Source organism: Littorina saxatilis, linkage group LG2, assembly GCF_037325665.1.
Source record: "Littorina saxatilis isolate snail1 linkage group LG2, US_GU_Lsax_2.0, whole genome shotgun sequence".
Lineage (NCBI taxonomy): Eukaryota > Metazoa > Mollusca > Gastropoda > Littorinimorpha > Littorinidae > Littorina > Littorina saxatilis.
In genome coordinates, this window is record NC_090246.1 from 8,603,858 (window position 1) to 8,608,916 (window position 5,059).

The window sequence follows — 5,059 nt, forward strand, 5'->3', positions numbered from 1 at the left end:
GTGTGCGTGTGTGTGTGTGTGTGTGTGTGTGTGTGTGTGTGTGTGTGTGTATGTGTGTGTGTGTTTGTTTGTGTATGTGTCCTGAACAAATATAGAGTACCCTACCATAAAAAAACATATGAAGCACGAAGCAAAACCCTGCCAAAAGTACCAAGGGCCTGTTCATTGCCATTGCTGAAGTTTTTCTTTTCTTGTCAACTGTAACAAAGCAAAACAATCAGAGTTCACACATGTACACATACATGCTTCTGTGTAAAGTACAAAGTTACAATCGTTTAGCATGTGTGTGTGTGTGTGTGTGTGTGTGTGTATGTGTGTGTGTGTGTGTGTGTGTGTGTGTGTGTGTGTATGTGTGTGTGTGTGTTTTCCACCAATTCACGGAGGAAATACATTTTCATAGCGATTAGAAACAGATAAGTAACAAGGAAAATCCCTTTCTTTTGTACTATGAATAATGACTACGTACAACTGCATCGTTCTATTTTTTTTTTTTTTTTGGACCTCAGTTGCATGCAGGCTGCTTCAAACCCTCCTTCTTTTTTTCCTTTTTTTTCTTTATCTTTTTTGTGTGTAAATAGGCGGTGAGCATCTTTCTTCATTGGTCTTTTTTTCTGTTAACATTTTTTTAACTCCAACCAAAGAGGTATAATACACTAACGAAAAATGGAAATTTTCTATTTACAGTGTAAATACATATATTTACAATTCAATTTTTCTATTTAATATTTGAACCTCAAAAATTACGAACACTGATCCACTACAAGTTCTTTTTCTAAAAATACTAACACACATTTTCCCAATCAATATTACGTGATTTACAAAATTTCTCATCTTTTTACAACAACTTGTGTCGTGATACCCAAATATTATATCCTGCGTTATAAACTTAACCCTCAATCCAATCTTTTCCTCTATCCAATTTTCTTTCTTCGTCCAAAACAACTTTACCGGTATACACTCATAAAAAAAGTCCAACAAAATCAACTTCCGTACAACATATACAACATCTGTTATTCTCTCTGACTTGCATTTTACATAATAAAATATTTGTTGAATAAATGTTATGTACAATTTTCCATTGCAATTCTCTTAACCTCACTTCTTTAGAAACATAGGCAAGGGTCCAAATGTCCTTATCTACTTGTACACCAAACTTCCTCAACCAAAAATTATACACACAAAGTTTTTCTACAGCAGTTATTACACTTTTCTTTTCTATCATTTTTCTTATTTGGCTTATTTTGATCATATACTGGCTACCATCAAACTTCTGCTTATCCATCTGTACAATAATGTCTTTATTTTCAAACCAATTAATCCACAATTTGGGTAGTGCATTTATTAATGCCCAATAATCCAATAAAATATTTGCATTGTTCTTTCCAATTTGTATATATACCTCTGCTGCAGACTTTAATCTCTTTTCTTCCACTATAAACAAATCATTTACTCTTTCAATCCCAGCATTTTTCCAATAAGAATAAAACAACATTTTCCCTTTATACCGAATCAAATCATTACTCCAAAAAATCTGTTTATAAAAGTTGTGTACATCAATATGATCATGTTCCATCCTAAGCTTGTAATTTAAATGTGTCCACACTACCCTCTGCCAAATTAGGCTTCCAATCATTGTCAAATTCAATTCCTTACTCGGTTTAACATTCAAATCAAAACAACCATACCCTGAAACAACAGTGAAACCATAGTGGTATAAACGTCCAATTTTCTCCCTTCTTTTCATGCAATCGTCCAACCCATTGTAAATCAAAAGACTCTTGCATAATGTGCACATTTAACATTTTCAATCAATCAATGAGGCTTATATCGCGCATATTCCGTGGGTACAGTTCTAGGCGCTCTGCAGTGATGCCGTGTGAGATGAAATTTTATACGGCCAGTAATTGCAGCCATTTCGGCGCATATTTACCTTTCACGGCCTATTATTCCAAGTCACACGGGTATAGGTAGACAATTATTAACTGTGCCTAAGCAATTTTGCCAGGAAAGACCCTTTTGTCAATCGTGGTATCTTTAACGTGCACACCCAATGTAGTGTACACGGGGGGGGGGGGGGGGGGGGGGGGAGTTCGGACACCGAAGAGAGTCTGCACACAAAGTTGACTCTGAAATAAATTTCCGCCGAACCTGGGATCGAACTCACGCTGACAGCGGCCAACTGAATACAAATCCAGCGCGCTACCAACTGAGCTATATCCCCGCCCCATCATTAACATTTTCAACCCACCTTCACTTATTTCTTTCTCCATTACTTTTCTTTTAACTTTATCAAATGCTTTTTATTCGAACACTTTCTCTGCCAAATAAACTTATAAAACAATCTATTCAACTCTGTCAAAACCCGATCTGGCAATCCAATCGTCTGCATCACAAATACCAGCTGTGAAATAAAATAACATGATAATATTACAATTTTACTGTGAATACTTAAATCTCTTCGACTCCATATCTTAATCAACTTCTTAATCTTCTGAACTCTTAATACCCAATTCATTTCAACATTTATTGCACTATCATTATTTACAAAATAAATACCTACAATCTTAATCTTATCTGTGCACTCAAAGGGCAACTTTTGCTGACCACAATGCTGTTTTATTAACATTCAGGGTCAGTCCTGAAAACTGTGCAAACTGTATTAGTATATCATTAAATTTAAAAACATCACCACTGTTCTGTAAAAATAATGTTGTATCATCTGCTAACTGTTTAATTTTCAAGGCACTCTCATCGTCCACCTTTCAGGGTAATTTAACGCCCGCTATGTCACTTTTCCTAATTTTAATGGCAAGTATTTCCACCGCCTATATAAAGGCCAGGGGTGAAAATGGACAACCTTGTCTTATACCACACTTCAAAGGAAACGGCTCTAAAATCCACCCTCCGTGATTAATACTACTGAAAGTATCTGTCATTAAAAGCTTAGCCCATTTTTGAAAATCTTCACCAAAACCATATGATCGAAATGCTTCTATCATAAATTCCTTATAAATGGAGTCAAACGCTTTACGATAGTCAAGGGCCAGTATAAACACAGACTAATTCGTTCGATTTCAATACTCTATTACGTCATCTATTGTACGAATCACGGTTCCAATATTCCTGCCTTTTATATAACCAACTTAATCTTCATTTGCTAACTTACAAATAACCGAACTCAAACTCTGGTTCAAAACTGTTGCCAACATCTTATAATCTGTATTAAGTAGGGTAATTGGGCGCCAATTATTAAGGTCTTCCCTGGGTACTTCTGTACTTTTTTGCAATAACTTAATTATTCCTTGTTTTTGCGTAAAAGACAACTTATTATTATGAAAGGTTTCATTAAACGAGCCTGTTATCATGCTCTGTAATCTACTCCAGAATATTTTAATAAACTCTGTAGTGAGTCCGTCACTTCCCGGTGATGAACCATTGTTTTTTTTTCCAAACTAAACTTTTCGTAGAATTCTGTAGCATCGAACAAAGAAAGATCAATTCCGTTTTGTCCAGTTAAGAATAAAAGGAATAATGATGCAAACCGCCAACTTTCACGACAGGGTTGATTTGCATTTTTTTTTCTCTCACGAATTTATGTACGAAGTAAAATCACCAATATCAGTCTTGTTACATCATGTTTAAAACAACAAATTTGTATACACAGTTTTGAAGAGCTAGGTTTATAATATACATATATTTCACACAGTTCTGTAGCATTAAACAAACCAATTTAAAGAAAATATGGTAACAAGTTAGAAAAAAATGATTACATACTGCAAATGTTCACCAAGAAAATGGTTCGTAACAGAGGGTTCTGTTCCAGAAATGTAATGAGTAAAAACCACAATGAGGGAGAGATATATAGAAAAGGATGATAATCTCACTCTAATAGTTTTAACAGTGTTCGCTCCGGCTTTTTAATACTCTTACTTACCTCACTAAAGTTCTAGATTAGACAGGATGAAAGACAAAACGCCAGCTAAGCCATAGCATTTTTATGTTTATTTTATATTTGGTCAGCATTTGGCTAGAAGTATTCGGTACACTGGGAATGAAGACGCCGTGTGAGTGTGTGTGTGTGTGTGTGTGTGTGTGTGTGTGTGTGTGTGTGTGTGTGTGTGTGTGTGTGTGTGTGTGATTGTGTGTGTGTGATTGTGTGTGTGTGTGTTTGTGTGTTTTGTGTGTATGCGTGTGTGTGTGTGTGTGTGTGTGTACATAATGTTTTTGAAACGACCGCATTGTTCGATAAAATACAATATTTTTGTCAGACGTTATTTGGCCCAGTCCGGATTATGGGACTGCATTTCAGCTTTGAGGCTTAAGCATTAATTACCAAATTTCTCAATTTAAAATAGGGTTGAAAGCAAAATTGCAATCGCAGATTAGGAAATGATTCCGTTGCATTCTTTCTTTATCATTTCTTAAATGGGAAAATCCAAACATGTGCTCAAAAATAAAAACAAATCCGTTGTATGCACTTTAGGTTTAGTTGGCTTCGGTCACCGAAGTCACTGCAGTGTCAGCGATGTCTTTGCCGAAGGGTTTCGGGCAGCCCAGAACTTCTAAGTCTGTGTTATATTGAAGCGTATTCAGTGTCATTCTGCAACAGCAGGTTGACTAAATGACATTTGTATTGATTTTGCTTGACGCGACGTGTTTAGCCTATACCCTTATGAAGCTTAGCGGAATCGTGCTGTTTGACAATACAGATATTCTCATTCGCGTGCAGGATCATGTCCCCAACCCCCGGATGATCATATCCAGACGTTCATCTGCGTAAACAGCTTTTTTCACTTGGACACATACCACAAAAAGAAAACAAACAAACCAACAACAACAACAACAGAGAGAGAGAAAGAGATAGGGAAGGGAGGGGAAAAGGCGAGAGAGAGACAGAGTGAGAGAGAGAGAGAGAGAGAGAGAGAATTAGGAAGAGAAACAGACAGACAGACAGACAGACAGACAGACAGACAAATAGACAGACCTGTGTGTGTGTGTGTGTGTGTGTGTGTGTGTGTGTGTGTGCGTCCGTGTGTGTACGTCCGTGTGTGTGTGTGTG

At 36.5% G+C, this 5,059-nt stretch overlaps 1 long non-coding RNA gene across 1 annotated transcript in view; it reads right to left on the minus strand.

The window, feature by feature from the left end:
• Positions 1-3,903, minus strand: part of LOC138958122 (uncharacterized) — a 6,328-nt gene extending 2,425 nt beyond the window's left edge. The window contains exons 1-2 of the long non-coding RNA XR_011453307.1: positions 3,775-3,903; positions 106-198 (exon numbers count right to left, since the gene is read on the minus strand). This is a non-coding gene — a long non-coding RNA (uncharacterized lncRNA). The remainder of the gene's footprint in view (positions 1-105; positions 199-3,774) is intronic.
• Between the last annotated feature and the right edge of the window lie 1,156 nt (positions 3,904-5,059).